Source organism: Rhinopithecus roxellana, chromosome 14, assembly GCF_007565055.1.
Source record: "Rhinopithecus roxellana isolate Shanxi Qingling chromosome 14, ASM756505v1, whole genome shotgun sequence".
Lineage (NCBI taxonomy): Eukaryota > Metazoa > Chordata > Mammalia > Primates > Cercopithecidae > Rhinopithecus > Rhinopithecus roxellana.
In genome coordinates, this window is record NC_044562.1 from 35,318,412 (window position 1) to 35,344,002 (window position 25,591).

General features: G+C 34.3%; 1 protein-coding gene across 1 annotated transcript in view; it reads right to left on the reverse strand.

Annotated features, from left to right (window-relative positions):
- The window catches only part of LOC104669232 (sperm-associated antigen 16 protein), a 677,326-nt gene that overhangs the window by 764 nt on the left and 650,971 nt on the right, over positions 1 to 25,591 (reverse strand). The gene's annotated exons all lie outside the window — the stretch shown is intronic.

Consider the following 25,591-nt stretch of genomic DNA (forward strand, 5'->3'; position numbering starts at 1 on the left):
ACATATCTGTGTATGGATAATTTGTATTTTAAAATTTGTATTCTTCTTTAAACTTATTTATAATAATTATGTTAATCATTACTTACAACTCAATATACATTCCTGCCGTAAAAATTGTGATACTCATGAACTCAACAAATATTTTTTTGAAGCTGAAGTGGAAATAAATATTTCCATTTCAAAATGACTTGGGAGTTTTTACTCTAGCTTAGAATTCAACTTTTTATAAATTTTGTTACATAACATGGCTAAATACAGCACAGGGTATTTGCATAATTTTTGTACCATTTATTTTTAGTGGCTTATTTCCTCAGAGTGAAAACAAATCAGGGATCCAATTTTAATTAATATTTTTATTAAGGAAGTCCAGTAACAAACTATCATGGGACTTGGAGGTAAGTAAAACAATAGGCTATGTTTACATAAGCTCAGTACTTAGTGTAAATAAGTATGACATTACTACTATCCATGGGATTATTTAATCATACTTAGAAGGCATATTATTGTTCCAGTAATAACATTTAAAATTTATCAAACTCTTTTAATGTGATAGATACCATATTTAGTGCTTGATATGGATAATTCTGTATGATCCTTACAATAATCTAATGATAAAGAAAATAGTATTAACTCCTCTATGTAGGTGAAGAAATAGAGGCTTGGAAAGGCAAAGTAACTTGCTCACAATGACACCCTAGGTATAGGAGGAGCTAGCATTTAATCACAGCACTTTGAGTCCAGAGCCTGGGCTTTTAGCCATTATGTTTTCCGCAGACAGCATAGCATTGTTATCAATGATGCCTTCTTGACAGATTTTAGGTAAGTGATATATTGTGAAAACAGCATTGGCCCATTTTATAATAAGAATTCTAGAATGATATCACCATAAAAGTCACAGTGAAATATTTAATCACAAATCTTACCCCCAATCATCATGAATACCTCTAAAACAGAGAAAAGTTATAAAAGTAAAGCTAACCATGATAAATACAGCCTATTTGCAAACCTTTATAACTACTGGGCTTCTTCATATAGAACAAAGCCTGACACAGCAAAGATCCTTAGGATGGATTAGAGTGTCCAAAGCAGCAGATGTGAATATTTATTATAAACCCTTTTCTACTAAGTCTTTGCTGACAGAGGCATTACATATGGATTTCACTTCCAACCTCACTCTATAGGCAATTGCTGTTTGTGACTTTCCCAAGAATCAAACAAATAACTTTTTTTTCTTCTTGTCTTTACACAACAGCTGAAAAGGGGGGTAAATATTCTTTTCTATTTCTGAAACCAAACAAAACCAGACAGAACCAAGTCCATAAAGAAAAAGAAAAATATTTAGCTTTAAATCATTCAAATCTGTAAAAATGATAATTGGAAATATTTATAAAGACTCTAGTAATTTCTGAAAGTTTGTTTAATAAAATACAGAAAATGATAATATTGGAACCTAATATTAATTCAATAGCACCATGGCTCAGGTGTTTCAAAAATTTGTTTTTTCAAGAACAGATTTGGGTCAGCAAATTTATTATGAGGTTTCTCAGGTTCTCCTGAACTCATTTTCAGAAGATTGCAAGGCTGAGCATGTATCGTAACTAATTCCTAAAATGAATATAAATTTATAATCATGTTCGACTTCATTTAAAGTATATTGGATTATTACACGGCATATAAGGTGTGACTTAAAAATTAGTTTTGCTGGGAACGGGGATGCTAACCTCTTTCTAAGTTAGAAAATGTTCAAAATTATTTACCAGGGCATGTTAATTGCTACATTAGTACTTTAGTATCCAGTTGGTGTGAGAGAGAAGAGGTACTCTCAGAAACAAAATAAAAAATGCCACAGCCTCATTACTGGTAGCATCTCCACAAAGTGTAGCATTTATAGAGAAGTGTTTATGGAGAAGTGCATGGGTATCTTTTTCAATCTCCTGGTGATTGGCAATGAAAAACAAACCACACTGCAAATCACTTGTCATCTGAATGTCAGGGTCTTAATGATAAATTTAGGGAGAATAAAATATTTAACTACATCAGAACTTGGTCAATGGAATGAAAATATGGTAGAAATACAATTTTAAATAGTGTCATGAGAATTTATGTGAAACCTGAACTAATAATGTTCATGTTAAAGTAAATATATATCTTAAAAATGTGAAATTAAATAATGTATTTTTACTTTAAATCTTTTATAAACATATTAAAAGCAAAATATTGTCTTGTAACATGTAATTTCTGAACAGATTATTACAATGTTATTTAGCATAGTTTTTTAACAAGAATAATTGTAACAATTTATGAATACACACATTCCATAAAAATCACATGAATTAAATTTGTGATTAAAAACAGTATAGGTTAAAAATAAAAATGGTCAAAATGGATTTATAAAGATATTTTAAAATAAAGATAAATGTTTAAACATCTGTTATGTAAAAAATGCCTTGCTTTTTTTCTTTTGTTAACATTCAAATTATAAGGATGTCCACACTTTTCACAGAATGGAAAGAAAATAAACAGTCTAGGGAGAAGATTGATTTAATTTTGTAACTGCTATTATTTATATAAATAACTCAGTATATATCAACATTGAGTGATTATTATTCCTTCATATGTCTTAAAAAATGTAATCAATACTTATTTTTATCTACCAAGACTTTAGAATATTTTCATGCTTAGTAAATGAATACCTTTTCTGTTGACCAGTAGGACTCAATGAGGAACATATGGTGTTGTCTATTTTACTCTAAAGGATGAATTTGCCAACTCCTTTTGGCTTTGAAGACAAGAATTAAGTTTCTCCTAACCTCAAAGTATTGCTCTGCTATTAAATGATCCAATCAAATTTTATAAATCGGAGGGTCTCTCAAAGTTAGTTCCAAATAAATTTAAAACTTTCTTAACACAACATAGTTCCTTTATATGCCATATTTATTTTAAGAAATAGTTTCACTAATATCTTAGGCATAACAGTTTCAATTGAATTTGGTATAAAAACTTGAGTATTTGAATATACTTATTAATTTAAGCATTACTAACAATAGAATCCCTTGAAGAAGTTTATAGAATGAATTAATCCATACAAATTAAGTGGTAAAATTTTATCTGGGTGTAAAAATCACTTTATATAAACTAGCATAATTTGGAAACTCTTACTCTCATGCTAATAAAATGTGTAATATTGACACGTTTTCTAGCTATAATTTTTAAAACTTTTCAGTTTTCATTAATTTTTATTAAATTTTTAATTAATTTTAGAAACACATGTGAGAAGTCAATTTGATTTTGACAGTGTACACCTAGAATAACCAGGAGTTATCTTAAACCTTTCAATACTTGCTTTCCTTCTCATGTAGCCAAATTCTCCTTAAGGTTGAGATGCATGCTGCTTATTATTGCAATTTTTTTATAATCACGGAACTTGACCTATCAGTACTTAATACGTGCTTGTTGCATGAAGAGTCAGTGTGTTACAAGTAGGAGCACAAAAATCTTTATGACATTTTTAAATAGAAAGGTTTGAGCCCATTTCTTTGTCATCCAGGATTACTGGAATGAGTTGATGGTAGCCCTCATTTATTGAATGTCTAGAGCTTTCTTTTTTATATCACGTGTTTTTCACTCAATTCTGTGATGTAGCTATTCTTTCCTCCTAGAAAATGAAGGAGACTCATAGAAGGTTGACTTGGGATTTATTTATTTTATTTTATTTATTTTTTTGAGATGGCATTTCACCCTTGTTGCCCAGGCTTGAGTGCAGTGGTGCAATCTCGGCTCACTGCAACCTCTGCCTCCTGGGTTTAAGTGATTCTCCTGCCTCAGCCTCTTGAGTAGCTGGGACTGTAGATGCCTGCCACCATGGCCAGCTAATTTTTTTGTATTTTTAGTAGAGACAGGGTTTCACCATGTTGGCCATGCTGGTCTCGAACTCCTGACCTCAAGTAATCCACCTACCTCAGCCTCCCAAAGTGTTGGGATTCCAGGCATGAGTCACCACGCCTGGCGTTGAATTGGGATTTGAATTGAAAACTTTATTACTCAAAAAGTCTTGCTTCATTTACTGGCTTTAGAAATTCTTACATAAATTAAGATTTAGGGCCAACTGGGTTTATGCCTGTAATCCCAATGCTTTGAGAGGCCAAGGCTGGAGGATCACTTGAGGCCAAAAGTTTGAGAGCAGCTTGAGCAACATAGTGAGACTCCAACTCTACAAAAAATTTGAAAGAAAATTAGTCAGGCATGGTGGCATGCATCTCTAGTCCTAGTTACTGTGGAGGCTGAGGCAGTAGGATTGCTGGAGCCCAGAAGTTCAAGACTGCAGTGAGCTATTCCCACCGTTACACTCCATTCTGGGTGGTACAGCAAGTCCCTGTCTCTAAAATAATAATAATAATAAATAAGCAAAAAAGACTCAGATAAGTGTCACACTTTGGGGCTTCTTTATGAATATCACTGAATTCTCTAATTGCATAAGCTCTTAACTTTAATGCTCATGTTAATCTCATAATTGTTTCATGTAATGTTGTTTCTACTCCTTTGTGAAACTCTGAAATGAAAACATTCATGTTCTTGCAAAAGACACTGTTTATATATATCCATTAATCTCTAAATACATACATTCTAATGCATATATAACATGTACTAAAAATTGTACCCAATAACTAAAAACACTCATTTTACATCTCTTTCCATATCTCCAGCGAAATTATCTCCCTGGTTCTACCATTTATATTATGAATACTAATTATCTTGTTTTCTAGACTCCAAACAGTAACAAAATTCATTTCTAACTTTGCCTCCCTCTCCATCTTCAATCCAAGTCCTAGCCATTCTTTTTTAAACCAATTTTCGATAATCCAGCCCAGCCATTTATTGCTATTTCCAACTGTTATGTCCACAATATTAGTTAAAATCCTTTTTTTTAAGATACTAGGGCCACTGAAATGATTCTCAAAATGATCTTTTCATTTTAAATCTACCTATATTAATTCCTGAGGCATTTCTTCAGTAATGTTACCCTCATCCTAAAATACCATAAATATAAACAGAACAATGAAAGCAATAGCAGCAGCAACAACAACAACAAAGAGGCCCTTTTCATCTCTGACATTCTCAGGTTTTGTTTTGTTTTAGATCTAACCATCTTATGTTACAAATAAAACAGCTGAACTGAAGTGACTTGGCCCAGGTAAGAAAATGCCCATGTGGCAGTTGCAGAATATGGCTGACATCAGATCTTTGGCTCCTAAATCAGTTGCTCTTTTTACTATTTCTTTCAGACACTGAATAATGTCCAAGTATCTTAGCAAGGCTTTTAAGACCTCTACACTCTGATACAAATCTGCATTTGCTAACTCAAGTACACTCTTACATGAACTCTGTGCTCTCCATCAAACAATTTGCCATCATTTTTTGAATATATTCTTCACTTCCCTACCTTTGGATTGTTGTTTCTGTAATTCCCTGTAGCGGAATATTTTTCCTAGCTGTCTCCACCGTCCCCAACCATTACTTCCTAACAAAAATCAACCTACCTATTAAATCCTAGTTCAAAATTATTTTCTTCACCAAGTTAGTACAAGGGATCCCTAGTAGAACATCTGCCTTTTCTGAGCACTTACTGCATTTCATTCACACCATTCATGTGATAATAAGATGTCAAAAATTCTAGTCAATTATGTATTTGTCTTACGTTCGTGACTTTGTAAGTACTCAGGAACAGGGGCCATGCCATGTATTTTTGCATTCTCCCAGCATAGCAAGGAAGCTATTATAGTCAATATCAGTGGATAATAGTAGCAGCTTTCACACTACCATTTGTAGTACTTATTATTTGCCAAGCACTGTTGTTCTAAATCCTTTACTTGCATTATGTCATGTTATTCTTCAATAACCCTAAGGGGTAGGTTATACCTGTACTATCCATTACAGCATCCATGACACACATGTAGCTATTGAGCATGTGAAATGTGGTTAGTACAAATTGGATGTGCTGTAATTGTAAAATGCTCACCAGGTTTCAAATGAAGAAAAATAGGCTATTAATCATTTTTAGATTGATGACATGTTGATATGATACCCTTTTGGGTACATTTTATAGATTTTAATATATATTTTATATGTATATAATTAATAAGTATAAATATATTCATATATATAAACATAAATATATAAATAAATATATCAATTTTACCTGTTCTTTAAAAATGTGGCTATTAGAAAATTTAAAATTATCAACATACTATTATCATAGTATATATATATATCAATATCACATATTTGTATTAGAAAATACTAGCATATACTCTGCTTTACGGAGGAGGGAAATGAAGTTTAGAAAGAAAAGCAACTTCTCCAAGGCCACACAGCTTGTAAGTGATGACATCTGGATTTGAGGTCTATGTGACTCCAAAGTGCATGCTCTTATCCTTTATGATATGCCCAGATGAAGTTTTTTTTTTTTTTTTTTTTTTTTTTTTTTTTTCTGATTGACTCCATGTCATCCCTTCCACTTTGATTAAGCTGCCCTTACTAAAATGCAACATGACGGAGAGATGTATCTATCAAAGACTCTCTTGAGTGTGCCACTCCAGTTTCCAGTGTGAATCTATGCTCATCTCTAGGAATATATTTAAATTAATTTGTATGTAAGTCAAAGAAATATTTCAAAAATTTTATATTCATGGTCACCCTAGTGGCATCTATTGATTCCAAGAATCTGATTGTACAACTAGTTTCCTGGGAGTAAGTGAGAAACTCAGGAAGGCTGCCCTATTCTTTTAGAGTTTCAGGAGACCATCCGATGTACCCAGTGCTTTAGTGGGCAGAAAAGACACTTCACATCTTTAGGTAAGTATTTTATATTAAGATGTTATAAAAAATTGTCATTTAAATTTTGATAGAGGGGAAACAAACCAGACTATATTTTCTTTCCAATGCTTATGTTTTCTATATTGACAAACATCCCCTTAGCTTCCCCCAAATAATATTTTTGAATACAGTGAACATATTTTATCCAATTCTTTACACTAATTGTTCCTGAAAGAAAAAGTTATTATTTTGCTGAGAGGTCTCAATTTGTTTTAAGAATTAAGAAAATACAAAATTAATTTGATAGATTGGTAAAGTAAAATCATCTAAGGTAGACAGAGGTATTGGACCTCAGTTGTCAATATGAAAATTCCTATTCCCTGAAATTCCAAGGAAAAATGGCTGAGAGGCCTGAAACTCGTTAATAAATCCAACTTCGAAGAAGATACTGGTTGAGGCACACTTACTATGGTGGTGTATTAACTGGCCAAATGATGTCATTTTTTAATGGAGCACCCCAAATGATGTCATTTTTTAATGGAGCACCCTATGTTATGAAATTTATTAAATCATGTTGACAGAAATATTTGATTTTTTGTTAGAGGAATAATTCACAACACTAGTTAATGTATCAAGAGTTAAGAGTTGTATTTCCTTGGGGGACTCTTTAATTGATCAAATTAAATTTCCCCAGGGAGCCACCAGTTATCAGGTACTGTTAGTTAAGATAACTGTGGATATATAAGTCGGTTGGGTTAATTAAATACAGTCATTTTTAATGAGAATTATTAAATGTTATATCTATCAAAACTTTAAATTTCTTTATGTTCAGAAAATTGAGAATATCTATTTTTCTTATTACTCTATGTCTAAACACATAACACATACACTAGGAAAAAAGTTACAAAATTCAGTTATAGGTTTGAACATGTTACATTTTCCAGCAATATCATGAGTCAGCAATTGACTAAAACTATGCACTTTTCTATTATTTATATAATCAGTAATAGTGTCACTCTAGATTAGAGGCATGTGTCTGCATGAATGGAGCTTTGTTATAAGAAATAGAAGCAAACTCAGATCTTTTAAGCTTATTATAAATAATAAAAATGTGAATGAAATACATCATTATGTTTCTCATTACAATAACTTCAGTAATTTCTCATAATTATTCATTATTTGATTAAATTTTGAGCAATAGGTTTCCCCAAAGAAACAAAAATACTCATTTTATATTTTAATCAAATGGGTCTTATACACAGATCATAAGAAATTTATCACAAATATACAAGAATAGAGACAAAAAACATTGTGTGCCATATATGAAATAACATATCAGAGAGGGAAGAGAAACTCTGATCAATAAGGAAATGATTTTTATACACATCAGAACCGATTTGAAGCAATTCTCTCAATATAGATAGGCAGAAATGCTTCTGAGCATTTATTACCTGTGGAGAGTGTTATTGATTAATTTTATTGATTTTTTTGAATGCATGTGGAGAGGCATCTGTTGTTTCTTTAAAAGATGCCTCAAAATGAAAAGTATCAAGAAACTATTTAAGTTTTGAGGATTTGCATTAATGGCTCAACCAGGGTCATTACTCAGAATTTCAAAAACACCACTGAAGGAGATGTGAAATGTGATTTAGTTTATTTTGTGCCTTACTGCTGATCAATGCATTTCAGAAAAAAATACTGCTTGCGAATTTAACTTGCCTAAGTGCTAGTAACAATTTAAAAACTTTTCCAGTATTTTTTACTATGTGTATTAATGCTAAAGGGTCCTAACTTTTTTTTGTGAGCAAAGATTAATGGATGTCAAAGTATCAAAGTGTAAAACATAGAGTATATAACAAATGCATTTTAAATTTATCTTGGTAGAAGTTCATGTCACAAAAATGATAACAGAGAAGGAAGGGAAGGCTTCAGTATCTTCAGAGCTCTAGTCAACAGATTTGTTTACCTTATTTAGAATACATAATATTTAATGGACATCAAACACATGGAAGTTGAGGATAATCTAACATTATGTGAACTTGGTATAGAATGTGACCTACTAAACAAGTGAATTTTATGCACAGAGTCTGTTTTAGAAGTTTGTCATAAACAGTTTTAAACAAATATAAGTTGTTCCTCTGTGTCTGTGGGGGTGTTGGTTCCAGGTCCTTCCCAACCCACAGATACCAAACTCTTCAGATGCTCAAGTCCTTTCTATAAAATGACATAGTTTTTGTATATAACCTGTGCATATCCTCCTGTGTATTTTAAATCATTTCTGGATTGCTTATGCCTAATACAATATAAATACTACGTAAATAGTTGTTATATTTTTATATTATTTTTGTTGTACAGTTATTTATTTTTTGAATATTTTCAATCTGCGATTGGTTGAATCTGTGATTGCAAAATCTGCAGCTACATGGGGCCAACTGTAATCTTTTTCTGTCTTTAACATGAAATCCATGTCTTTCTTAGGAAGGCAGTTCTTTGATCCTCCAGAAATTTCTAAACTACAGCATGTGAATAAATAAAAAAAATTAAGTCTACCTTGCTAGGAACAGAACTTTTAGCCTTACTATGTGTGGTTCTAAAAATAATTTCCCCCTACTAGGAGAGCATGAATGATGATCTTGAACAGGTGCTTTCCTACATGGGCTACCTTCTGAATATTACAGAAATTTCTTGTGAAATGCACTTAAAGTCCTAACAATATTCTAATTAATTACTGAATCTATTTAAAATATCAACAGACACCTGCTTTCATTAAGAAATCCTTGTAGACCTGTTTCCTAAGTTGGTCTTCACCTATGCAGCTGATCAGTGTTGGAATAATATTTATTCAGGGACCCCATACATCTGGAGCTTTGCAAACATTGCAGAAAAGCTTTTGCTGATGTCAGGAAACGCAAGTTCCAGTTCAGTTCTGAGGATTCGGCAAGTTCCAGTTCAGTTCTGAGGATTCGATAAGCCATCACAAAACATAATTCATAGCAAATCATAGACTGTGATATATTCTTCTTCATTGTTTAGAAATAGGCAAAGGAACAAAGGGCTTATATTTAGTATCAAAAATTTAATTAAAATTTAATCATTTTTGTCTTACTGTAAAGTAATAAAACCACCCTTAGTATTGCTAAGATTTTACTATTCAAACCATAACTGCATTTTAAGACTAAAAGTCAGAGTTATAATATTTTGGGAGTTTTTCTCTTAGTGTCCATTGGTGTCAGAACTAACTTCATTATAAAGGAATCCTCTTTCTTGAATGTGGAGGTTTGTCTGTGGGGAAAGCCACTGTCAGAGTCTATTAGTTAATGTTCAGGTGGTGAATTGTTAATAATTAGATCCTAATTTTAGAACTTCATCCTTTCCTACTTCAGGGCAACATTGTTAGGTAAAAGAGGCTAAGTGATAAATCAGCATCACTATACCATTAATAGTTATAGTAAAAAAAAAAAGATATGCAAATATGTGATAAAAGAATTATAATTGAGATGGATACCCTCCTCACAAGAGGAAAAGAATGGCTGGAATATTGAATGTGAAGGTCTTGTATGAACTGGGAATGGCTAAATTAATTAGTTTAAATGTAATACGTAGTATAATCTGATGATTAAAAATGTTAAACTCTCTGAAATCATAGAGATTAGCTCTAAATTTTATATATGTCACTGTTTATTACCTGAGTAAGACCCACAGACATAATACCTAATGGAGGTTTCCTTTTAAATAATTTGATATGGTTGATAATAAAAGAGGGAACCACTAGCTTGCAATTATCATCTCACTTTTTCCCAAATATTTCACATCTGCTGTATTATGTAATCTTTACAATCAAATGCAAAGGAAACATTATTATTTTCATTTTACAGAGAAAGATATTGAATCATAGAGACATGAAAGACCTCCTTTAAGATAACAGAGATATGATTTGAACAAGGATGCCAACCAAGTATGTCTATAAAATTTCTTCTACCCTGCAGCCTAAGGGGAAACAGAAGTTATGCCAGAAAGTTAAGCTAATTTGGCTGCTACATGAACTGCTAAATAAATTTATATTAACTCATAATTCTGTGAAGGCATCTTTATGGAAATTTCAGCTAACATTCTATAATATTATATTCTGATGACCTGGCTTTATGTCTCATAGAAAATTTAAAGCAACATGTGATTAGTTTGTTCTTTATTCAGCCCCTCTCCATCATACTTTCTCACTGTTAACCTCTTCATCTGGTAGTCCACTTGGATCAAATGGGCTTTTGCTAAAAGCTAGTGGACAATTCGAGATTAAGGGCATTGATGAGTACTTGGAGTTAAAGTAATGAGGCACGCATGATTTAGCTATATACAGGAGGCACAAAAATGGCAAAGTTGGCAGTGCAATTATTAGAAAATATGGAGTTTGACTTGTCTGAATAAATGGAATATTAGGGTATTTTCAGTTGGAAGTGAAGGAAAGTCAACTCAGTGTGGCAAAGGGAAAATGTTTTTTTAAGTTTAACAAATACATTTATCACACAGAAATACAACTAAACTGACTCCAACAATGGCTGGATCAAGAGGTTGGAATGATGTTATTAGGATGCCTTCTCTCGTTGTCTCTATATTCTGATTCCAGCAGTGTAAATCCATACTGAGGCGGACTCTATCCACTTGGTAGTCTGGGTGCAGGCTCATGGCCTACCAAATTCAAATTCCATGGAAAGAGTACCTCTATTGCCCAGCAGTCTCACAGCAGGTAAAAATTTTCCCTTATTGGTCAGCTTGGATCAGGTGGAAGGGAGTGATTTACTAATTCACCAGGCCAGGAGTAAGTGCTGACCAGAACAAGTGACAGTGCATAAGGAGAATTACCAAAATGAAGAACAAGATGCTGCCATTTTAGGAGGAATAACACAAGGCATTAAAAAAAAATTATACTTAAGATAGTCATTCCAGATGTGCAATTCAGAGTCAATTTTTGTATTAGAGAAGAAAACAAAGATATAATTAGCCACACTGTAGGTCATGAAAACCGTGCTTTACCTTCTATTGTCTTTACATTTGACAATCTATCTATATTCTTGCCTTCTAAAAGACTTATGCAAATAAATTGCATCTACTTTTATCAAGAAATCAGCTCAAGTATTTTGTTAAATAGACTACAAATGTTTGGGGTCCCTTGATTTATGGTGGGGCTATTAAATGCAAAAACTGCCAAGGACAAACTGCAGGGAATGTAGGGGTAAAGTGGGAATTATAGTTGCAAAGGAACAGAAAAATTTGAACACCTATATGACAAGCAATCTGCATTAGAAAATAAAAGAATATGGCCAGGCACGGGGGCTCACGCCTGTAATCTCAGCACTTTAAGAGGCCGAGGTGGGCAGATCACGAGGTCAGTAGATCGATACCATCCTGGCCAACGTGGCAAAACCCCACCTCTACTACAAATACAAAAATTAGCTGGGCGTGGTGGTGTGCGCCTATAGTCCCAGCTACTTGGGAGGCTGAGACAGGAGAATCGCGTGAATCCAGGAGGCAGAAGTTGCAGTGAGCTGAGATTGCACCACTGCACTCCAGCCTGGCAACAGAGTGAGGCTCTGTCTCATAAAAAAAGAAAATAAAAAAAGTATATAAATTCAAGCTTTTTTTGCATTAACTAGATACTATGATTATTAATATCTCAGTGACATTCATACACTAGAGTATCTCCCCAAAATAAACAATTACAGTGAGCTGCATTGGATTTTATTATATTAAACAGAATAAAATTGTTATAATCTCTAAAATTAGAAACACACGGTATCGTCTTTATACTTTCCTAATAATCCCAGTATTTCTAGGAAAAAAGCTAAAGAAAATTGCTTTTGTAAGGGCTATTTATCAAAGATGATACATTTTATGTTTCAGTGGCAACTTTGCACATGTTCAAAAGATCTTGATGTGAATCTATAAAAAGTTCCAAATACTAAAGAATTTATTTGTTATTTCTAAAGAAATCATTTTTAAAACAATATAAAAGAACTTAACCAAACAGATAAAATTACTTTGTGGAGTCATTTTGAGAAACCACACTATTTTGCTGTTGTCAGTATTTAAATTTAAAAATATATTCTTTGGGAATTCAGAATCTTAAGAACAACGCACATGAACATGTAAGAAAAAGGGATTAATGAAACAAAACTGACAAAATATTAATAGTTGTCAAACCTGGGTAGTGGATAAATGGGGCTTATTGGATTCATTTGGAAAATAAAAATAAAACTTTAAAAAATATTAATCACAGATCACCATTACTACTGTGTCGTCATCTTATATATAGAACTAAAAATTTTGAATTATCAGAGAAGTACAAATTATTCTAAAACTAGGTATATATACAATGTGTCTAAGTACTTTTAGCAACTGCAGAGAAAAATAGTGATAAATGAAGATACTAAATATAATTTAAAAAACTGGAGGACTTTATTAAAATAAACAATAAAAAGCCAAGTCACAGCCTGGTACAAAACATTTGCAAAAGACATACCTGATAAAGGACTTTTATGCAAACTACACAAAGAACTCTTAAAACTCAAGAATAAGAAAACAACCAAATTAAAAAATGAGCCAACATTGTGGAAAGCAGTGTGAAGATTTGTCGAAGAACTTGAAGCAGAATTACTATTCGACCCAGCAATCCCATGACTGGGTATATACCCAAAAGAATATTAATCACTCTACCATAAAGACACATGCACATGCATGTTCATTGCAGCACTATTCACAATAGCAAAGACATAGAGTCAACATAAATCCCATCAACTGAAGACTGGTTAAAGAAAAATGGTTACATATATACCATGGAATACTATGCAGCCATAACAAAGAATGAGATGTCTTTGCAGCAACATGGATGGAGCTGGAGGTCATTATCTTAAGCAAACTAACACAAGAACAGAAAAGCAAATACTGCATGTTCTTACTTATAAGTGGGAGCTAAATGATAAGAACACAAGGACAGAAAAAGGAAAAAAAATAGACATCAGGGCCTACTTGAGGGTGGAGGGTAGGAGGAGGAAGAGGATCAGAAAAAAATACCTATTGGGTAGTATGCTTATTACCTGGGTGATGAACTAATTTGTACACCAAACTCCTGTCACGTGCAGTTTACCTGTATCACAAATCTGCACATTGAACCTAAAATTTATAAAGGTATTTAAACATGGGTCAAATACCTTAACCTTACCAAAGAAGATAGACAGATGGTGAATAAGCATATGAAAAGAGGCTCAACATCATGTGTCATCAGGGAAATGCAAATTAAAACAGCAGTAAGTTACCACTATACACCAGAACATTGATAACACCAAATGCTGGTGAGAATGTGGAGCAACAGGAACATTCATTCCTTGCTGGTGAGGATGCAAAATGTTACGTCTACTTTGGAAGATGGTTTGGCAGTTTACTTACAAAAGTAAACATACTCTTGCCAATTATTTTAGTTGTGTTCCTTTGTATTTACCCAAAGGAGGTGGAAACTTGTGTCCACATAAAAACTTGTACAAGAATGTTTATAGAAGCTTCATTCACAATTGCCAAAAGTTGAAAGCAAGCAAGATGTCTTTCAGTAAGTGAATGCATAAAGCGTGGTACATCCAGACAATGGAATATTCTCCCATGATAAAAGGAAGTGAGCTAACAAGCCATGAAAAGGCATGGAGGAAACAAATGCATACTACTAAGTGAAAGAAGCCAATCAGCCAAGGTTACATACTGTATGATTTTTACTATGTGACATGTTGGATAAGGCAAAACTATGGAGATAATAAAAAGATCTGTGGTTGCCAGGAGTTGTTGGGAGGTAGGGATGAATGAGCAGAGCACAGAGGATTTTTAGGCCAGTGAAACTATTCTGTGATACTAGAGTATCATGATGGATACATGTCAATATACATTTGTCCGAATCCCTTTTGTAGGATAATGATGTGTCAATTAGGTTCATCAGGTTTAACAAATGTGCCACTCTGGCAGGGGATTTTGATAATCGAGGAGGCTGTGCATGTGTGGGGACAGGGGGTATATGGGAAATCTCTGTACTTTCAATTTTTCTGTGAAACTAAAACTGATCTAAAAAGACAAAGCAAAAAATAAAAGTTTGAAACCAATATGAGATTAATAGCTAATTTTCAGTTGGAATTAAAGGTAAAATACCTCTCACTTAGGATATTATCCTAAATGCTCAAAGTAGGTGCTTTAAAATGTATTTAAATTTTTTTTTTTTTTACTCAAGTACATAATTCTGAGTCAGCAAAATAGTGTCTTCTCTCAATTGTGAACCCTATAGATGATTTTAAGTAAATGAAATAACTCAGATTTGTACACTGGTATAGGGAGTAGCTATTTCCTCAAAAAAAGAAAAGTAAGCTATGCTGATATTAAATAGTAAAGCTCAAATTATTAGACTTCTAAAATCATCACTGTATAGCTCTTACTTGACTTAGAAAGAATAAGAAAAAAGGCACACAGAAAGAAAAAGAGCACAGAGAGAGAAATAGAGACAGAAAGAGACAGAGACAAAGAGAGATGCCTATTTAGATGAGGACTGTAAAATGGAAACTAATACAAAGATTTTCATTAAGCAACACTATCCATCACAACCCAAAAGCAGCTTGAAAACACAGAATAAATTTCCTGGCCCATATTCTGTGTATTGGCCAATGGTAGTGCCCAAATACACCAGATAATTGCTCCACCATCTGCTTCACATTGATTACATAGTTGTGGTGGTACATTTCCTATGACTGGAGAAAGATTCCATTTTAAAAAAGAGACATTATTTGAGCTTTCTAAATTAGGAGTCTCTTCAAAATAGCACAATATTCGCCCTTCAAACTTTTTTTTAGAGCGAATCTAAAGCTTTGATATGTTTCTTTTTCTAGAAATTAATCAATAACTTCATTATTTCTCATGTATAACATTTTTCTGTTTTTTTTTTTCCCAATTTCATGTTATGAGTGTTGTAAAGCATTGGGGGGTCTAAAATATCCTTTGTTTCAATCAAATGCAAAAGAGATACAGCATCATGTTTAATTTTGCACAAATGACACATACACATTTTGACTTAAATGATCTTGATATGTATAACAATTTATTTTCATTAATTATATTTTATAAAATTATATTGTTTTATAGAATTGTATTTTAGCTTAATTATTTTGCTATTTGGGGAAAATATTTATAAACAAATTTTTTAGACCTGATAATACTAATTTCCATTGAGTACATACTTAAATAAATATCTTGCCTTTTATGTTTATTATTCAATGGACTAGTCTAAGATTAAAAAATAACATATTAAACTCAATTTGTGGCATCATTGAACAAAACTTTCCTGCCTGGTGATAGATGGGACATGGCAAGACAAAGCCAAATTTTGTGTATTTCCTTCAGGGGCTGACAGCCAAAAAGCAGAGCATAAACTATTGTAACATTCAACCAAAATAAAGATAAGTTACCATAAACTGACTGAGATTCACAATAATATGTTTAATCTAATTTCAAAAAAAGAGATTAGATGACTGCTTTCATACAAGATATTTGTGCTTCAATTTTAACTTTTGTTGAGAAAATATATGACATGGTTTAAGAAATCAGGTTCTATAGACCTACAGTGAAAAATAATTTATGCCTTAAACCCTTCCACTACGAAGTTTCATTCCCAGCAATACCTACTTTAAATTATTTTAGCCGCTGCTTTGGAAAATAATATATTTGGGATAATAATGAATCCCATTATTATTTCTTAATATATCAATTTCAAACATTTTCTATGGACTTCCTATTGAGAGAATATTAGACTCTTATGTAATTCTACCCAGTTATCTCTCCATTCTTTCAACTAATTTAGAACACAATTCTAGGTTCAGTATTAACAAATTAGCAGCTATATTATTATAACTATGCACACACATTTCTATGTGAGACTCAGTCTCTAATAAAAAATATAAAAATTAGCCAGGTGTGGTGGCCGGTGCCTGTAGTCCCAGCTACACTAGAGGCTGAGGCAGGAGGATTGCTTGAGGCAGAGGTTGTAGTGAGCCGAGAGCATGCAACTGCACTCCAGCCTGGGTGATGGGAGTGAAACCATATCTAAAATAAACAAAACAAAACCAAAAAACCTGAGATTGAGTGGCAAGTTGACATTTTTAATGTGTGACCCTCAAATGTCAGTATCTGTAGGCATTTTCTTTGGGTTCTATTTAATTTCTTCAGCAACGAATCTTGTAGTTTGTTCACTGGTGACCTGTGTTCCAGGAACTGGATGAAGGGAAAGATGGAGAGAATTCTCTTGGTCTAAATCTCTGCATTGTGTTCATATTTTGTGCCTTGTATTCCTGAGTCCAGGGCCACTTTTGATTTCATTTTTCTGAGGGACAAAGCTCCTTTCTCTTTGAGAACTGTGGTTCAAAGAGAGTTGCCTGATTGAGCAGGGTTGGAGAGAAGGTCTAGGGGCTTAGAATACTCTTTATAGAATTGTCAGATCCAAGCTTCATCCTTAAATTCTTTGTAGCTGGTGACATCAATTCCAGAATTGCTAGGTAGCTTAGTGGTGGAAATTAGCTCATTTATGTGGAAGTCTTCTTCTTTAGGCATTTGAGTCCCTACTTCTCCCACTCTATTAAGTCAGTTACTGCTCCATGATCTGTTTTCCACTGACATTTCTTTCCCTTTGTTGTATCCTCTGTGTTTTCTTTGTCCTTGTGTGCTTATGCCCATTTCCTTCTTTACTGTTACTAAAGCTTTGGCATTTAATCGACCATATTTAACCCATTCTTCCATGTGATATTTTCATTTTGGTGGATAAAATATACTGCCTATTTTCCTATTTATATTTTATTCAATAAATTAGGTAATTTAAGTTTTAAGAATATAGTTTAAAATTTATTTCATAAGATCAGAAGATATATGTTTAATGAAATTTTGAATGAAAAAGGTGAAGCAAAAATATTTTTATTTTTCCTTCTTTGACCTTCATTTTCCTTAAGTGTTTTACATGTATTAACCAATTTCCTGCTCAAAATCATTGTAATGATTATCCCAGTTTTATAGAAGAGGAAATTGAAGCTACAAAGCTTAAGGAAGTTGCCTTGTATCATATAAAACTAGTAAGTAGTAGGATCAAGATTCATACCTAATATGTTTGGGTTCAAGGTTTCTGCTCAAATCCATATGCAAACAGCCTGTCTACAGTCAGGTTATGATTTTATGATCTCTGGTATAATTATAGTGTCCTCCATTGTCCTTAAGATCTTCTTAGAACCATCACATCTAAAGTCACAAATACCTAATCCTCTTGCCCACCCAGCTGGCTCTTCACAACCTTAGCAATATTTCTTGGTTTTACTCTACGCTTGTTTCAAGATTCTTTTCTCATGAGAATCTCCTTGTTTCTGCCTGTCAATTTTGTACATGGCCTTCTCTCTTTTGCCAATCCTTCTGTAGACTGGCAGCTCAATTTCAGATCATCTCTGAAAGTGACATTGATCTGGCTCTCCATTGGAACTATGCTTCTAGTAACTTTCCCCTTGGCTCCACATATTCCATCCAGTTGGACTTTAGCACCATGACCCACACTTGCCTCTAGAACTCATGCTGCGCTCCCCTGCCTCTCCCACTCCATTGGGAGTGTGGGGGGAAAGGGGATGAATGCTCCACTATGGTTCTAATTGGATGATATTAGATTTAAACTGCCCATTCAGTTTGTATCTTTTAGTCATATTTAATTCAGCATTTGGATTATGACTGTTTTTAACCAGTTTGTGCTCAAAGTGAGCCTGAGATAAAGTGGGAGCTGAGTGGTGTAGAAGAATAGTCAATTGTTTGGCCATCCAGGAAGCCAAGTTTAATTTTAGCCTTGAGAGAATTTGAAATCATTATAATTACATGGGTATTAAAGCACACGAGTGAAAAGGACTTTTTTTTTTTTTTTTTTTTTTTAAAGCATACCCATTCATTTAGCATCAATTCACAACCGGCAGTTCACCCTCCCAAATGCTCTACCACTGAGCGTGCATACAGAGTTAGAGTAAAACATTTCTGGAGGAGTTCAAATACCTAGGAAGGAGGCCATTGCTGGAGGTGTAACATTGAAACTGTAATTAACTTGAATACTAGAGAAATGCAAGAAATATAAAATGTGTATATATTTTTGGAGAGAAAAATTGTATTGTTTCATACATTTTATTTGTGGTACAGAATAACTGGACAATTGGCTTAAGATAATTACAAGGTATCCTGCACACAGTGTCGGGCTTCAGTACAAATGTTGGTTAATCACTATTCCTGAGCTTGGGTTCCGAGGTTAATTTGAAGTACACTCCAACAAAAAATAGGCAATCATTTCACAGTCACTTCAACACTTTACATAGGTTCTGCCCTGGTCCAGACTAATGCCCTAACTGAAGAATGTCAATGATATGATGGAATGAGGTATCTTGAAAAACAGATGAGGCAATATAACTGGGAGTTTAGTCTTCTATCCTTGCAACTGACTAAAAGGTATTTTGTAATATTTAGTAAAAATTGATTCAAAAAATTGGAATTGGGATTTTCAGGAGAAAATGAAAGCAAGGACTCTTCTTTTTAACATAAGCAAGTTATTGTCAATAGTGGCATCTCTATTAAGCTTGTTCTCTTACTTAAACACTCCTATTACTGTCATCTCTCAGGTTTGTCATACCCACTGCCCTGACAATACAAACATTCTACAGTAAAATCTGTCAAAGAGGCCAGTTGATTTCCTACATCTTCTGACACATGCTGCTCTTTAATATCAGCCTGTCAGAACACCTAAGAGAAAGGCATCTGCTTTCATGCTTGGAGCTGAGGCTAGGACTGCCATCATACACTGCAATCATTAGCCTTGTATTGCTATGAAATTCTGCCTTTTGGAACCATAGAGTCTTCTGCTGGAAAATATCGTTGTCACAACTCTATTACACACGTTAGATTGCACACATTTTGGTAGAACTAGTTATTTCAAAAAACATTTTTTTTCCTAGTGTGAATTTGCTTTAATTTCTTTTGTGATGAGTTGTTTTGAAATACATATTGGATTTTTCTCAGCCACAATCAACTGGTTCCCGCATGGATGTCTAGAGAAATATTTTTGACTTGACTTGTCTTGATTATATTTTATTCTTGTGGGTTACATATGCCTTTGTATTCATCTTGTGTTTGTCTTATCTATACAGAAATGTTTCTCTTGATTTCAAAACATGATTGATTTAAGTGATTTCAGGGTGATATAGTGGGCGTCTTTTATTTACCAGAGATCGTTTTCCTGGCACCCCATTGGTAGGTCACTGAGCTTTTACATTCTCTCTTCTTATCTGATTCTCTTGTGGTATGTGTTTATGAGAGGCCTGGGGAACAGTCTATTAATACAGGCGATGTTCTCAGAAAAGAAAGTGGCTAATTTTGTATCAAATATAGCAGAATTTCAGAAACCTATATATGTGGTATATTCATATAGTAACTTTGGGAAGATATGGACTTTTCCCAAAGACATCCAAAAAATTCCTTTTTTGGAATTCTTTCACATGCACATGCTTTTGTTCCCCACCCAGTTAAGTTTATTTCGGGATTGAAATTTAAAAGTAGTGCATTATCACTGTAATGATGAAAATGTGTCTAAAAAATAGTCACACACACACACACACACGTGTGTGGATGCACACACACACTCCTACTTTATCTTACCCTCCGACTTAATTTTCTCTGATGAAGATGATTTTAATAATTTGGTTCTGCATTATTGCAGAGTTTTCATTTGCCCATAAAACATATACATAACATAAAGCAGTTTAATTTTTTTTAGGAGAATGTAAAGATCATATATATTCTTTAACTTTTCCTCTTCCCTTTAACAATACATCACAGACACAGGCAGGTATACCATGAAATTAATGAACCATGCACTTTAGGGCCCCTCACTTGTATAGGCCCTTCCAAGGCCTTAGGAGGGAGAGGACCTAGCAATTTTCTATTAATAATTTTTTTTTTTTCTTAAATAGGGACCCTGCCATTTTATGTGCTAGGCTCCACCAAACCTGTATCTATTCGTGAGCTTGGACATTTTTCCAGGTCAGTAGATCTGGAATATGTGCATTCTTTTTGTTCTAGCACTTCCAAAAATGTGAATCTCTCCAACAGGAAAAAATGTATCAAATACATTCCAAATACGTGCTAGGATAATTTTAGCATTTTAAGATTAAAATGTATATTAAAAATACAGCAATACTAGGTATTTTTTTTCATCACTTGGAGAGAAATTTAAAACTTACGGTATAACCACATGATATGGTTTGGCTGTGTCCCCACCAAAATCTCATCTTGAATTGTAGTTCTCATAATCCACATGGGTTGTGGGAGAGACCAGGTGAAGATAATTGAACTGTGAGGGTGGTTCCGCCATCCTGTTCTCCTGATAGTGAGTTAGTTCTTATGAGATCCGATGTCTTATAAGGGGCTTCCCCCTTCACTGGGCACTCATTCTCCTTTCTGCTGCCCTGTGAAGAAGTATGTGTTTGCTTTCCCTTCTGCCATGATTGTAAGTTTCCTGAGGCCTCCCCAACCATGCTGAACTGTGAGTCAATTAAACCTCTTTCCTTCATAAATTACCCAGTTTCTGGTGTGTCTTTATTAGCAGCGTGAGGATGGACATACACCACACTTTTGAATATTTCTAAGGGTAGATTTTATTTTTTGAAAGCATCAAAAGGTACTCAGAATGGGGTGGAAAGTAAAAGTCCAATTGGAATCATATCGCCTTTGGTTAAAAATTAGAATGTGACTATAAATCATAAAATTATCTTATTTGGTCAGTTCTTTCCCTCAACAGATATATATTGAGATGCTGCTTTGTTTCAGGTTCCTGATGGATCAAACATAGCCCTATTTTTAAAAGTGGAAATAACATATATATGATAATTCTACTTTAATATAGAGTATTAGACAGCAGAAATTCAATGAATATTTGTTAAAAGAATAAAAAATAAATCAATAGAATACCCTACCAATATTATATATATGGCATCTTAAGAACACAAAAGAGGGAGAGATATTAAATGGCTAAGGTGTCAGATAATGCTTGCTTCACAGAGGAGATGACCTTTGAGCTAAATCTTAAAATATAAAAGGAAGTTGAAGGGAAAAAGAGTGAACATAAAACAATCTGGTTAGAAGGAAGTAGTAAAAATGCTCCAGGTAAAAAGATAATGTGTCAAGAAATTTGGCTTACTTGGAGAAGTTAAATTAATTGGGTTTGGAGGGCAGAGTACCTGTATATGACTGTTAGAAGCTGAGATGGAAAAGTTATGCAACTGTCAAAAGCCAAGTAGTTCTTTCTATTTCATAGCTTGTTGGTTTTTTTTTTGTTGTTGTTGTTTGTTTTGTTTTGTTTTGTTTTTTTGAGACAAGGGTCTCTCTCACTCTGTTGCGGAGGCTGGAATGCAATGGCACAATCTTGGCTCACTGCAGCCTCGGCCTCCTGGGCTTAAGGGATCCTCCCACTTCAGCCTCCTGAATAGCTGGGACTATAGATGTGTGCAACCATGCCAGGCTAATTTTTTTTATTTTTTGTAGGGATGGGGTTTCTCCATGTTGCCCAGGCTGGTCTTCAGTTACTGAGCTCAAGTACTCTACCTGCTTCAGCCTCCCAAAGTGCTGGGATTACAGGCATGTACCACAGTGCCTGGCCTGTTTCATAGTCTTATACAGTGTTCTCATTTTCATTCTTCAGTGGTCCTTGTTAGAACATTTGATAAACTATTTGATAAACTTTGTTTTCCATATTTCCATATTTAGCTGACTCCACAGAGAAAAATTTCTTAAGAAAAATGTTCACAAATTTTGTCTTTGTTTTCTTCTTTTTTGTCTTGAGACAGGGTCTGGCTCTGTTGCTCAGGCTGGAGTACAGTGGTGTGATCTTGGCTCACTGTGACATCACCTCACTGCCACCTCTGCCTCCCGGGCTAAAGCCATCCCACCACCTCAGCCTCCCAAGTAGCCAAGTAACTGGGATTACAGGCAAATGCCACCATACCCGGCTAAGTTTTGTATTTTTTTGTAGAGATGGGGTTTCACCATATTGCCCAGACTGGTCTCGAACTTCTGGGCTCAAGCAATCAGCTTGCTTCAGCCTCCCAAAGTGCTAGGATTACAGCTTGAGCCACCTCACCCAACCCTACTTTCATCTTTTCCAGTCATTTTATGAGGTGGTTTTTACAAAAGGCACATAATATGTGAGAGCCAAATTGGAATATTAATAGAAAATCAAGATCCCAAAAAAGAGACAATGCGAAAGCAAATGGAAACCGGCAAATTCAATATAATGACTTTATTGTTGGACTTCAGATTTGGATCTGTGCTTGTTATCAGCCAACTCAAAAAATAAGTTTAGAGTTTTTTGTTGTTCTTGTTTATTTATTATTTTTTGAGACAGAATCTCACTCTGTCACCAAGGCTGGAGTGCAGTGGTGCAATCTCGGCTCACTGCAAACTCCACCTCCCAGGTTCAAGTGATTCTCCTGCCTCAGCCTCCCAAGTAGCTAAGACTCCAGGTGCATGCCACCACACCCAGCTAATTTTTGTATTTTCAGTAGAGACAGGGTTTCGCCATGTTGGCCAGGCTGGTCTTGAACTCCTGACCTCATGTAATCCACCCACCTCGGCCTGCCAAAGTGCTGGGATTATAGGCGTAAGCCACTGTGCCTGGCCTAGAGTTTTAATAAAACAAAGACATAACCCTAAAAATAAAAATATTCTCTCACGAGTCTTTGTATAAAGAAGAAATCATTAAGATCATAGGCTCTAGAGTCAGAATGCCCTTGGTGATAGTTATTTAGCCCTCTGTGACTCAGATTCTTCATATATCAAATAGAGATTTATGTGGTTTAAATGAGATACTGATATATAAGATTTACATAATGTTGACCGTGTGCTGGGAAGTGATCTAGGTGCTTTGTATATATTAAGTCATTTAATCTTCACACTAATCCCAAACGTAGGAACTGTTATCTTTTACCTCATTTTACAAATGAGGCACTAGGAAGTCAACTCTCTCAAGAGCACACAACTGTTGAGTGACAGATTCAGAATCTGTACCCTGGCGGCTTGGTTGAACCATGTACTGAACTACTAGCTATGCTGCTTGTCTGGAACAGTGAAAGCTGTGCCTAGCACATCATGATAACTTCCTATCTAATGACTATTAGTGTTATGGCAGAACTAAGAACATTTCAATACCATTTGATAGTAAACGTACCATGGGTTTTATATGGTTGTCTCTTGTTGTTAATGGTGAAAATATAACGTTAAAATGGATCTCAGTGATAGTGAATATGGAAAGGGGAAATCTAATGTGTTTCAAGTATGAAGACTTTAGGAATTCCAACTTGACTCAAGGATAGAATTAAGTACATGGAGAAGAATGACTCAATTCTATGTGCTTTAGTTACTATCTCCCTACATGTGACTTCTTTTAGTTATTCTACATTGCCACTTGAAGTAGCAGCCATATGCTTTGGAAAACAGCTCAGCAGATGGCATGTTTGATGACCTATTGCAGAAATTAGGGAAATGAAAAAGAGTTTTGCTGCCTGGAAAACATGTTCTGCCACTGGCATGTAAGTATATACCCGCTGCCTGGTGAAGGATACAGATTGTTTATCCAGGAGGCCATCCAAGATGCTTGAAATTCTTGTATATTATTCATGGGATAGGGAGGGAGAAAGCAGAGATACTGGTTGTGGAGAGGAAAATTTGTCAGACCTTCCTCCTTTGTATGAAATATGGCACTACTCTGAAACCCAACACAGTTTCCTGAGTACAAGCTCAGACTGGAGACACAGGTATTGTTGGTAGTACATTCATATTAACTATTCTATTTAACTTTCATCACCTCATGTTTCACAGGATTATCTACAGCATCTCTAGGGAAAAATGGATGCTAACAAGTACCAATAGTATTTAAGTAGGAAAGGAAAATTCCACTTATAAAACAACGTTTGGGGGAAAAGCATTATAACAAACATAGTGCAGTTAGGCATTGTCAGGCCTTCATGAATAGCAAGTCCTTTCAGACAACTCAAATATGTTCAGTGGCCAAGATTAAGGGGAAGTGTACTTTATGTTAAATGTTTTAATAGGTATATTCATTAACAAACAGATTTGGTTTTAAATTGAAATGTTCTGAGATGGTCTTGGACACTTTAGTAGCTCATATTCAAAATAGTGATGCTATCATAAGTGTTCTGGGTCTGGTGTCTTAAATATATATTAATCACCTGGAGTAAAAAAGTAATATGGCAGTGATAACAGGCTGATGGGCAAGGTTGTTTCATCAACAGAGATTTAGAGAGGGTTTGCCATGTCCGTGAATTGTTGCAACAGCCTCTGCTCTGGTCTAGAAAATCATCTTTTTCTGAACAATGATGTACACAATAGCCAGAGTGAGTTTTAAGAAATCTAAATTTGATCATGTCATCACTTGTCTTTTGATGACTTCCCATTTTGCTTGTGGTTTACATAATCTCTCTCGCATTTACTTTTCACAACACTTGCCCTCACCCAACTCCCACCTCTCAGCCTTAGATTCTGTCTGGCTGGAATGGTCTTCCCTCTAAACACCTTGTTATCCTCAATAAATGAATTTCTTTCAACTTCTAGTCTAAATATATCTTTTTTTTTTTTTTTTTTTTTTTTTTTTTTTTGAGATGGAGTCTCACTCTGTCGCCCAGGCTGGAGTGCA